This window comes from Oryctolagus cuniculus, chromosome 16, assembly GCF_051225735.1.
Source record: "Oryctolagus cuniculus isolate XC-2025 breed Fujian yellow rabbit chromosome 16, ASM5122573v1, whole genome shotgun sequence".
NCBI classification, from domain to species: domain Eukaryota; kingdom Metazoa; phylum Chordata; class Mammalia; order Lagomorpha; family Leporidae; genus Oryctolagus; species Oryctolagus cuniculus.
Window position 1 is genome coordinate 63,279,993 of NC_142882.1, and position 13,183 is coordinate 63,293,175.

General features: G+C 41.0%; 1 protein-coding gene across 1 annotated transcript in view; it reads right to left on the bottom strand.

Moving 5' to 3' along the window:
* Window positions 1-10,641, bottom strand: part of MATCAP2 (microtubule associated tyrosine carboxypeptidase 2) — a 41,625-nt gene extending 30,984 nt beyond the window's left edge. The window contains exon 1 of the mRNA XM_008261648.5: window positions 10,619-10,641. The gene's annotated coding sequence lies outside the window, so the exon portion shown is untranslated. The remainder of the gene's footprint in view (window positions 1-10,618) is intronic.
* Between the last annotated feature and the right edge of the window lie 2,542 nt (window positions 10,642-13,183).

A 13,183-nucleotide genomic window follows, 5' to 3' on the forward strand; every position in this document is an offset into this window, starting at 1 on the left:
ATTTCTCAAAAAAAGAAAGCTTCCTAAATAAGGTGACCAGCTCGCAAGTTCAGTGTCTGTACAAAGTTTACTCTGAATGCTTTTACTAAAACACATATTGTCCACTTTCATTATATATATGTTTACACTATATTTTAGATATGTATTATTCATTACATATTTATTTATATACAAGCCATTGTGCTTGGTGTTTTTAGAGTCATGATACCTGTATTCTTGGAATTTATTGACTAATAGGGAAAATTTTGTATGTATGCACACACACACATACATTTACATACACACATACATCTTGTATACAGATATGTGTGTGTATATATGAAGGCACATTTAAAAGGTCATGGAATTAAAAAACAAGTTTAATTTGGTTTAAAAATCCATGAATAGTTATTTCATAATACCTATTTTCCTTGAACTTTTTAAAGACTTTTCAATGCATGGGTTCCAAAACAAATTTATCTTTGAATTCCATTTTCTACACCCTTTTTTCTTATTAATAATTTTAAAATTTTGATTATTTTTATTATTTGAAAGGCATAAAGAGAGACACAGATAGAAATCTTCCACTTAGTCTCTAAAAGCCCACAGCAGCTGGGACGGGAAACTCAGGGGCCCAAAACTCAATCTGGGTCTCCCATGTGGGTGACAGTGACCCAACCACTGGAGCCGTCACCACTACTTCCCATAGTGTGCATTAGCAGGAGCTGGTATCAGAAGCGAAGGCAGGGGCAGGCATTGAGGCATAGCGGGTTAAGCCACTGCCTATGATGCCTGCATCCCATTTTCGACACCAGTTTAGCTGCACCACTTCTAATTCAGCTCCCTCCTATTGCTCCTGGGAAAGCAGCAGAAGATGGCCCAAGTGCTTGGGCCCCTGTGACCCACATAGGAGACCTGGATGAAGCTCCTGGATACTAGCTCCTGGCTTTGGCTGGGACAAGCCCCAGGTGTTGTGACCATTTAGGGAGTGTATCAGCAGATGGAAGACCTCTCTCTCTCTCTGTCCTTCCCTCTTTCTGTAAATAAAAATGAATAACTCTTTAAAAAAAATAAAGAAGCAAAGGCAAGACTTGACTCAGATGGAACAGAGAGGTATCCTAAGTGGCAGCTTAAGTGGAATACAAATGTACATGAATAGACAAGTTAGAGAATGATATGCACTAAAGGCATACTTCCTTCTTCAGCATTTCGTTAAACTCAAGAGTTACAAAAGTTATCAAATTTGATACCCCTGTAGATAGCCCACCAAGAATATTATTTCACCCTTTACTTTTATAATGATTTATATGTTCACTCTACCAATATTTTCCTGTGGATCATTTTGATTTCTAAATATCTTTAGTGATAAAGACCATATAAAAGTACAAATCAATGTAATCAAAACATTTAAAACATACATTTGTTTGGTATTGAAGCACTCTTGCTAACAACTTCATAAATATAGTTTTTCTGTTTATTTTTAGAAAACTAGTGCCGTATCCTCTCCTTTTACTATTCCTGTCTGTGCAATTATTCATCCTCGTCAAGCTTTGTGCATCTGCTTAGTTAATTACTGATTCATGTTATGCCTGCTTAGTATTTCCACTGGGTACAGCATCTGCAGCTGTCCAGTGGGCCACTTTTGAGTCTGCATTGTTTTTAAATGTCCACCAGAACAATGAACAATCCCATCATTCTAAGAAATTTTGTTTTATACCTGTTTCTACATTAACCATTCCTATTGAGACAAATGGTTGATTTGATTATCAGTTACTGCTCCAACCTCAAAGTGCTGATTGCAAAATTAAGGACTTAATAAAGTTTACTTTAATAATTTATATTTACATTTAAGGATGCTTCTCCCTCTTTTAAGTTTAACTAAGCCCAATTTTCTGATAATAACCAAGAATCCCATTATTATTATCTTGTTGGAATATACCCACTTTCCTTTCATGGTCATATTAGGTATTGTAGTTACACTGTATTGTGGATCACTTTAACCTCTGAATATCTATAATGATGATTTCCAGTCAATTTTAAATTGAAAAATTATGGGAGCTGCAGGCATTTGGTTCAGTGGTTAAGACACAGCTAGAGACACCTACATCCCACATTGGAGAGCATAATTTGAGTCCTAGCTTCACTTCTGATCCAGCATTCTGCTGATGCACACCCTAGGAAGCAGTAAATGATGGTCAGGTACCTGGGTTCCTGCCACTCAAGTGGGAGACCTGGATTGAGTTCCTGGCTCCTGGCTTTCACCTGGTCCAGCATCAGCTGCTGTGGACATTTGGGCAGTCAATCAGTAGATGGAGGATCTCTGTCTGTCTCTGTCTCTCTTTCAAATAAAATGAAAATAAATTTAAAATTTCTAAATCATAGGAAATTTTGATATAACCATAGCTCTATATGTTGTGGAATTCTCGTGCTATGGGCAAAGAACTTATTTCTTACCAGTAATTTTTCTGTAACTAATTATTCATATGAATCCACATATTCCTTTTACATGCTACCTAGCAGGATGGACAGTATGTGTTGCTGACAAAAATATTTACTTTACTTGCTATTCAAAAGTTAGTTGCTGTAGTTTTGGTATTAAAATAGCTGGTTAAACCATCTCTGTAATAAGAGAATACTTTTTTATGTTTTAATTTTTTAATGGTTTCTTTACTTGAAGAGGGAGTGAGGGAGGGACAAAGAGAGAGAGAGAGAGAGAGAGAGAGAGATCACCCATCTGCTGGTTTTCTCCCCAAATTGGGGAGCTGGAGGAGAAGCAGAGCAGTCAGGACTCCAACAGGCACTTCAATATGAGAAGCCAGCATTGCAAGCTGCCCCTGTTTACTTTTTAGAATAAAAAATCAACATCCTCCAAATAAAAGACTCCGAAGACTCATTTGCTTTGGGTGGGAGAGGGGACAAATAATGGCCAAAAAAGAGGAAGAGAAGGCTTGGTGAAGACTGGACACCCTAACTGAAAAGCATTGGTACCGGAGAGACCAATCGGAATAGCACCACACTTCCTACTGCAGAAGTTCATCTTTTTGAGAGCAGAACAAGGACACATTATAACTGAAACTAAGAAAACGTTTAATTTCTGAAGGGAGAAATAATCTTAGTAATTCAATATGAATTATAATATTCAAATAATATTTATTTACTTTTAAAACAATGGTAGAGGGGCTGACATTGTGGTGAAATGGGTAAAGCCGCCACCTGCATTGCTGGCATCCCATATATGTGCTGGTTCAAGTCCCTGCTGCTCTATTTCCAATCCAGCTCTCTGCTATGGCTTGGGAAAGCAATAGAAGATGGACCAAGTTCTTGGGCCCCTGCACTGGTGTGAGAGACCCAGAGGAAGCTCCTGGCTCCTGGCTTCAGATCAGTGCAGCTCCGGCCTGTGCAGCCAATTGGGGAGTGAACCAGTGCATGGAAGACCCTCCATTCCCCCCCCCCCCCGCCTCACCTTTCTCTGTGTAACTCTGACTTTCAAATAAATAAATAAATCTTAAAAAAAAAAAAAAAGAATGGTAGAGGTGAGACGCTTCTAGAAAATTCTTTTGGCTTTTATTCCTGTTCTATTGAAAGCAATTTATAACAGTCTATGTTGTTGAAAATATATGAATTGAGGAAAATTAACCTGCAGCCTGCTCTTATAAAAGAACAGGGCAAGTCTAGTTGCAATACCCCGGATTCTAACAAGCATTAAGAGAAGCCTTAGGGCAAGCTGTGACTGGACTTAGAAAACAACAGGAAAAGAAGAAAAGAAAAGAAAAAGAAATCTAGCCAGGGAATAGTTGGTAAAAATGTTATTTTTTAAATTCTCAGTGACATTTGAATGCTTTCAGGATGTCTGTATCGAGATAATGGAATGGTTTCAGTGTGCCTATATTCAGGAGAATGGCAAGCATTAAGTGGAAGTCAAATAAAAGAATGCTTTGTGAAACTGCCTCCGTGTTTTTACCTCATTGTAAACAGAACAGTGCAGAAGTCCTGGGAAACTGGTTTTTTTTTTTCTTGATAAGCTGTTTTGTGTAAATTATTAGGGAAGAAAGGAGATTCTATAACTATTCATAATTATATTTTGAAGAAATGAAGATGTGCATTAATTTACTCTTTCTGTACATATTTATGAAGTTTTATAATATACAAAGCAAAATGATGAAACAGCCATGACACCCACCCAGGAACAACCTACTGATGGTATGTTCATACATATGTAAACATGATGTAGGCACAGCAGTCAGTGCTCAGGCACTCAAAACAGAGATGCTATGGTTAGTAACTCAGAATCCCAGCTCTCTTGGAACGTATGTGACGTAATTTCTGAGATAGATACTTGCTATAAAGTTTCATAAATCAAGAAGTATGCCAGATGGTGACAGAGCAACAGCAGTCAAGAAAGGCCCGTTTGAGGAAGTGACTTTGGAGCTGAAACTTGAATAAGAGTCATAGGAAGTTCTGCAGGATAGGCATTCTATGCAGAAGGGCTTGCCAAGACAAAGCCCGAGATAGGAATGACCTTGACATGATCCTGCAGGTACATGAAGATCTGTGTGGCTGAAGTCCAGTAAGCTGGGGAGAAGGGGCAAGAGGAAAGATCTGAGAGTAGGCAGAGTTTAAGAAAAGGAGTTTGGACTTCATTCTAAGTGCATCAGGAGCCACTGGGAGACTTTAAACAGGGGGTGACATAATGTGATTTATGTTTTGAAGTTTGCAGTGTCTTCTCTGAAGATACTGCATAATCCGTCAAGAGTAGAAGCACAGAAACCAAATATGAGGCTCTAGTAGCACATCAAGTGAGGGGATGGTGGTGGCTTGGAGAGGGATAAAAGCTGTAGCGAGGGAGAGAAGGACACATTTCAAACTGGAGCTGATCAGAATGTTGAATATACGATGGAATAGCAAGAAGGGAAGAAGGAAGTGAATATGAGTCCTAGGATTCTGGCTAGAGCAACTGGGTAGACAGCGGAAATGGAGAAGACGGAAGAGGGAGGCTTAGTGGGGAAATAGGATATATGTTTAATATACCAGTTGATATCCAACTCAAGATTTCAAATAGGTCATTGGATATAAGAGTTCAGAGCTCAGCAGAGATACTAGGCTAGAGAAATAAACTTGGGAGCCATTAGTATATTGATAATATTTTTAACTCAATGGGACTTACGAGATAACTCAGAGAGAAGATGTAGGTAGACAAGAACACTCTTCAGTAGAATTTACAATTCTCAATCATTTGGTTGTAGAGCAGACGAAAAGGCCCAGGCAAGGTTTTATTTATGTTCCCATCTATCTATAATCTACCTACACAGGAAGACAGTAATATATATGACTGGATAATTACAATTATATATGTGTATATGTGTGAATGGCTTTTTTTCTAAACTGTGTTATGGATAGCTTACAGATATGATGTACCTTTACCTCTAATACTTCATGAGTGTATACATGTAAATACAATTATCTATGTATGGAATGTGTGGTGAGAGAGAGAAAAAAAAGTCAATGTGGTAAATATTAACATACCAGAAATCTGGGTGATTCATGGAATCCAGGAATTTTGTTCCACTTTTTCTCTCTTTGGAGAAGTATATAAACTTCTGTAACTGTTCCATAAGTCTGAAATCATGTCAAAATAAAGTGCTGCAAATTGAACACAAAGGAAGATGACCTCACTGTGGACAAGGTATGAAATCTAATCAGACAAAATATTCAGCTGGACTCATATTTAGATACTCAAAAGTGATAAGCAGGGCATTCTGGTAGTGAGAAAACCATGTAGGTGGCAAACAACAGTTTGTTCAGAGAAAAACAAGTGATTGAGTTCTGTTCTTAGAGTGCTTTCCTTGGTGTTGAACATGAAGGAAAGTGTGGTAAGGTCATTTGCAGGGTGTAAAGAGGTGGGATGGGAAATGTGATGGAGGATGTGATATGGAATCAAATGAATAAGAATAAAAGGATTACAAACAGCATTCAAGGTCCAGGTAAGTTGAGATAAATGTGAAATGCAGTTAGTTCAATTTCTTGTCTATTTTAGCAATGTTCAGCAAGCCTACAAAGAGAAGATTAGAGATTGGCAAGTTAAATGCAGCAAGAAGGACAAGAGGCAGATGGGAATGGTGTTGAAATAGTTTCCCTTGAGGCCCATTGAGTAAGGAATGAATGAGGCATAAAGGGAGCTGGGCAGTCAGTATTTGAGGAAGAGACCCAGGAAGGGCCGATGACAGATCTGATAATCTTAGACTAATCACAATCTTGTTTCCTCATCTGATTTTTTAGCTGGCTGTGTTGCATGATTTGTAAGTTCCCTGCCAGCTTCTAATTTAAAAACAAAACAAAACAAAACAAAACAAAACAAAAAAAACCTCTTTTCCTCTTGGCCTCTTTTTCAGAACAGATTGAACTACTTTACATGTGGCCTCATAGAAAAGGGTAGAATGGGAGGCCAGGTTTAATATCGGGTCATGGCAACCATGCCTGAATTATAATATTTTTAATTTGACCAAAAGTTGGAAAAGGAGACTGGACTAAAGGTCAGCTTTGGGATAGGATGTGGCAGTTGGGCTGTACAGGTTTAGTAGGAGTAGGCAGCAGTGGAGGAGATAAAGATTTGAGATTAGAATCAGGAGGACAGTTTGGGGGGTTTGAAATCTTGGAGATGGAGCATTTCCAAGTACTGATCAAAGTCCAGATATGGGCAGACTCATGTGGATTAGTAGAAGACAAGATGAGGTTTGTATAGTTTGAGGGTTGGAAGAACGACAAGGTCAAGGTATAGGAGTCTGTGGTCCCTAAGAATCCATTAGCAAACGTTTCTTGAGGGCCTATTAAGTGCCAGGCATGAATGGGACTTAGAAGACTTGAGCTATGGTTTTAATATGTCCTCCCCAAACCACTGTTGGGGATTTAATCCTCACTGCAATGGCATTGTGAGGTGAGTCCTAAAGGAAGGTGTTTCATATACCAGGGTTATGGGGGCTCCACCATTGTGAATAGACTAGTGTTCATTATAAAAGGGTTTGAACTGCAAGCTTGTCCCCCCTCTCTCACTCACTCTCTCGTGCATACACACTTGTCCTTCCATTTTCCTCCATAGGATGATGCAACAAGAAGGCCCTTACCAGATGAAGCCACTTGGTTTTGGACTTCCCAAGCTCTAGAACTATAAGAAACAAATTTCTGTTCTTTATAAATTACACAGACTCTGGTATTGAGTTAGAGTAGATAATGGGTTAGGAAACTTGGATGGTTGTCAGGCTTGAGAAGCAGGGAGATGGAAAGTGTAAAGTAGATGTCTACTCTAACATGTGGAAAGACTAATGAGAGATTAGATGAACCATGGTCTGAAAGAAGTGTGGGAGAAGAAATTTTTGAAATGCTAGGTCATAAATTTATAACTGATATAACGGAGTATAAGAAACTGGTATTCTCTTACATTAAATTTAGACACTTTATCTTAGATGTTTAAGAAACACAAGCTGAGGGTAGGTATTTGACCTAGTGGTCAAGACACCCACATCCCATCTCAAACTTACTGGGGTTCAATTACCAGTTACGGCTCCTGATTCTGGCTTCCTGTCAGTGCAGACCCTAGGAGGAGTAAGTGAAGGTTGATGTAGTTGGGTCCCATCCACCCACATAGGAAGCCTGGCTTCAGTGCCTCCCAACTTCAGCCTGGCCCAGTCTTGGCCATTGTGGGCATTTGGGGAATGAGAGCTCTGTTTCCCTGCCTCTCAAATAAAAAAAGGGAAAGACTGTTGCTATTTTTGCAATATTTAAGACCTATATTTCTTTTCTTTTTTTTTTAAAGAGACTTATTTATTTGAAAGCAGAGTTCTAGAGAGGCAGAGGCAGAGGTGCAAGGGGAGAAGGAGAGAGAGAGAGAGAGAGAGAGAGAGAGAGAGAGAAATATCTTCCATCCACTGGTTCACTCCCAAACTGGCTGCAAAGGCTGCAGCTGGGCTGCTCTGAAGCCAGGAGTTAGGAGTTTCCTCCAGGTCTCCCACGTGGATGCAGGGGCCCAAGCATTTGGGCCATATTCTACTGCTTTCCCAGGCCATAGCAGACAGCTGGATTGGAAGAGGAGCAGCAGGGACTTGAACCGGTGCTCTTATGGGATGCAGGCACTGCAGGTGGCAGCTTTATCCACTAAGCCACAGTGCCAGCCCCTGCTCCACTTCTGATCTAGCTCCCTGCTAATGGCCTGTGAAAGCAGTGGAAGACGGCTCAAATGCTTGGGCCCCTGTACCCCCATGGAAGACCCAGAAGAAGCTCCTGGCTCCTGGCTTTAGATCCACCCAGCTCCGCCATTGCGGCCATTTAGGGAGTGAACCAGCAGGTGAAGACCTCTCTCTTTGTCTCTCCTTCTCTCTGTCTGCAGCTCTGCCTCTCAAATAAATTAATCTTTTTTAAAAGATTTTTTTATTTAGTAAATATAAATTTCCAAAGTACAGTTTATGGATTACATTGGCTTCCCCCCCCCCCATAACTTCCCTCCCACTCGCACCCCTCCCATCTCCTGCTCCCTCTCCCATTCCATTCACATCAAGATTCATTTTCAATTATCTTTATATACAGAAGATCAATTCAGTATATACTAAGTAAATATTTCATCAGTTTGCACCCACACAGAAACACAAGTGTAAAATACTGTTTCAGTACTAGTTATAACATTACTTCACATTGGACAACACATTAAAGACAGATCCCACATGAGAAGTAAGTACACAGTGACTCCTGTTGTTGACTTAACAATTTGACACTCTTGTTTATGGTGTCAGTAATCTCCCTAGTCATGAGTTGCCAAGGCTATGGAAGCCTTTTGAGTTCACCGACTTCGATCTTATTCCGACAGGGTCATAGTCAAAGTGGAAGTTCTCTCCTTCCTTCAGAGAAAGGTACCTCCTTCTTTGATAACCTGTTCTTTCCACTGGGATCTCACTTGCAGAGATCATTCATTTAGGTGTTTTGTTTTGTTTTGTTTTTGCCAGAGTGGCTTGGCTTTCCATGCCTAAAATACTCTCATGGGCTTTTCAGCTGGATCCAAATGCCTTAAGGGCTGATTCTGAGGCCAGAGTGCTGTTTAGGACATCCACTATTCTATGAGTCTGCTGTGTATCCCACTTTCCATGTTGGATCGTTCTCTCCCTTTTAGATTCTATCAGTTAGTATTAGCAGACACTAGTCTTGTTTGTGTGATCCCTTTGACTCTTAGACCTATCAGTGTGATCAATTGTGAACTGAAGTTGATCACTTGGACTAGTGAGATGGCATTGGTACATGCCACCTTGATAAATAAAGATTTATTTATTTATTTGAAAGTCAGAGTTACACAGCAGAGAGAGGAGAGGCAGAGAGAGAGAGAGAGAGAGAGAGAGAGAAGTCTTCCATCAGATGGTTCACTCCCCAATTGGCAGCAAGAGCTGAAGCTGCGGCGATCCAAAGCCAGGAGCCAGGAGCTTCCTCTGGGTCTCTCATGTGGGTGCAGGGACCCAAGGACTTGGGCCATCTTCTACTGCTTTCCCAGGCCATAGCAGAAAGCCGGATTGGAAATGGAGCATCCAGGTCTTGAACCGATGCCCTAATGGGATGCCGGCACTTCAGGTCAGGGCGTTAACCCACTGTGCCAGAGCGCTGGCCTCTAAATTAATCTTTTAAAAAAATTAAGCTTTAAAGAATATAGGTATGGAAAAGTAAATAATACATAAATTATAGTGTGATAAATACACAAAGTAATCCTTTTTTTTTTTTTTTTGACAGGCAGAGTTAGACAGTGAGAGAGAGAGAGATAGAGAGACAGAGAAAAAGGTCTTCCTTCCATTGATTCACTCCCCAAATGGCTGCCACAGCAGGCGCGCAACACCGATCTGAAGCCAGGAGCCAGGTGCTTTTCCTGGTCTCCCATGTGGGTGCAGGGACCCAAGCACTTGGGCCATCCTCCACTGCCTTCCCGGGCCACAGCAGAGAGCTGGCCTGGAAGAGGGGCAACCAGGACAGAATCCAGCGCCCCGACAGGGACTAGAACCCGGTGTGCCGGCTCTGCTAGGTGGAGGATTAGCCTATTGAGCCGCGGCGCCGGCCATCTGACTTTCAAGTAAATAAATAAATCTTTAAAAAAAAAAAAAAGAAATAATTCAATATGCTTAAAAGCACACTATATTTTCTCTGTCTCTGGAACCCAAATTTTTTTATTTTTTAAAAATTTTTATTAATTAATTTTTTTGAGGGCCAGAGAAAGAGAGAGAGAGACAGAGATAGAGAGCTCCGATCTGCAGGTTCACTTCCTCAGAAGCCTGCAATGGCTGAGAATGGATCACGCTGAGGGCAGGAGCAGGAACTCAATCCAGGTGGCAGACTCAACTACTTGAGCCATCAACTGCTGCCTCCCAGGGTACCCATTAGCAGGAAGCTGGAATCTGGAGTTGGAGCCATGACTTGAACCCAGGCACTCCAATATGGAAGGGGGTCCCAACCTGACATTTTAATCACTAGGTCAAATGCCTTTCTCTGAAACATGTTCATTAATAGCATAGAAAACAGCCCTTTTCAATAACATATACCTAACACTGTTTGATGGTTCTTACTTTTTATAAGTGTTAAAGAAGCAGACCATCAGCTAGATAAACTGAGGTAGGAAACTTACCTTTAATTCTTCTTGCCACTGCCTTTTGGTTAGGTCTTGTCCTTTTCTTTCCCTGTAAAAACATGAATATTTATGTTTCTATATTAATTTATGAATGAAATGAGAATGTGTTTTGAAAAATTAACTGTAATATATAGCACTAGGTATGTCCTTGTTGAAGTCAATGCTTTCAAATTTTTATTTGTAGCCCTCCACCATTTTAATCTTCAAAATATATGATTATTTCTTTTGTTTAAATAAAAGGGTCTTATGAGCTGGCAATGTGGTATAATGGGTAAAGCCCCTCTCTGCAATGCCAACATCCCATATGGGCAGTGGTTCATGTCCAGGCTTCTCCACTTCCAAACCAGCTCCCTGCTGGTGTCCTGGGAAAAGCAGCAGAAGATGGTCAAGTACTTGGGCCCCTGTCACCGACATGGGAGACCTGAAAGGAGCTCCTGGCTCCGCCCTGGCCATTGCAGCCACTAGGGGAGTGAACGAGTGGAGATAAGACCTCTCTCTCTCTCTCTTTCTCTCTGTGTGTGTGTGTGTGTGTGTAACTCTTTCAAATAAATAAAACAAATCTTTAAAAAAAATTAAAAAGCATCTTAGAAGGAGCAAATATTCACTTTCTAGGATTACCTTTAATCTTTTTTTTATTTTTTATTTTTTTATTTTTTTAATTTTTTGACAGGCAGAGTGGACAGTGAGAGAGAGAGAGACAGAGAGAAAGGTCTTCTTTTGCCGTTGGTTCACCCTCCAATGGCCGCCGCGGCCAGTGCCCTGTGGCCGGCGCACCGCGCTGATCCGAAGCCAGGAGCCAGGTGCTTCTCCTGGTCTCCCATGGGGTGCAGGGCCCAAGCACTTGGGCAATCCTCCACTGCACTCCCAGGCCACAGCAGAGAGCTGGCCTGGAAAAGGGGCAACCGGGACAGAATCTGGCGCCCCGACCGGGACTAGAACCTGGGGTGCCAGTGCCGCAAGGCGGAGGATTAGCCTAGCGAGCCACGGCGCTGGCCTGATTACCTTTAATCTTGAGTTATCTCTGATTCTGCTCTTAAATTAATGTAATATATTGTTGTCTCCATCTGAACAGCTTGGGAATTTGTATTTTTCATCTAAATAACTAGGGAAGAACACTTTTGATGACTGAGGCCACTTGCTTCAGCTTCTTTGCATCTCAGTTTCCCCATCTCTAAAACAGAAATAACAATTTTTTTTATTCATTCAACTAATATCTGTGTCACATGATCATCTGACAAATACTTACTGCACTTGCATGTTCAGAAGGTGCTGAGTTACAAGTTTATAGCTTAAACTTTAAAAGAAGAGCTAGATAATAAATATAAATCCATAATTAAAGTATCAGATATTGGTAAATACAATGAACAAAGTTAAGTCTTTATAATAGGTAGAAAGTGTTGGGGAGGGATGGAGGGAGGCACAAACGAATGGGGTGGCCACCTAATCAGGGAAATGCTCTTTGAGGAGCCAGCACCTGCTTAGATCTTGCCTTGGTTTAAATATAGCTCCCTAAATTCTTCGGTTGGAAACTTAATCCCAAATTAACAGTGTTTAGAGGTGATTAGCTCATGAGGGCTCTGCTCTCAAGAACGGATGAATGCCATTATTGCAAGGATGGGTTAGTTATCACGGGAGTGGGCTGTTGCTAAAAAGAGAAGTCCACCACCACCCCTTGACTTCCCATGTGCACCCCTGTCCTGCTTTCCACCATGGGACAGTGAAGCAAGAAAGCTTTCCCTAGGCACAGGCCAGAACTATCAGAAATAAATATCTTTCAGCTATAAATAATTTTTAAAAGCTATATTCATTCTGTCATCTATTTGAAAGGCAGAGTGACAGAGAAAGGGAGAAAGAGAGACAGATCTATCAACCACCCACTAGTTCATTCCCCAAATGCTATAAAAGCCAGGGGTAGGCCAGGTAGTAACAAGGAGCTGGGAACCCCATCCAGGTCTCCGCAGTGGGGAGCAGGAACCCAAGTACTCGGGTCATCTTCTGTGGCCTCCCAGGTGCACTAGCAGGAAATTGGATCAGAAGCAGAGGCAGAGCTAGAAGCAGGCATTCCAATATAGGATGCAGACAACCTGAGCAGTGGTTTAACCTGCTGTGCCACAAGGCTTGTCCATATAAATGAATTTATAAATTACCCAGCCTCAGGATGCTCTGTTATAGCAGTACGAAAATAAACTTTGATAGCCAAGTAATGAGCAGATATGGTAGGAGAAGAGCATTAGTGTCCCAGGTAGGGAAAAGTCCTGAGACAGGAAAGAGTCTGGCATTTCTAAGACCAGACAAAAGCTGAATCCTGAAGATAGATCCTAGTGGAAAAAAAGGGAGACTGTTTGATAGTAGAAAGAGGTTTGTGGGAGAGCCAGGTTATTAGGTTAGGGGTTACTGGGAGAGGCAGGCAGGGCCTTGTAAGTATGATAAGGATATTATTTGATATTATTCTAATTGCCATGGAAGATATAAACAGCTCCAAACAAGGAACTGATGCTGCATAATTTATATTTAAAATGATTTCTCTGCATAAATAACCAGGCAAAAGTAATGATAGGAAAC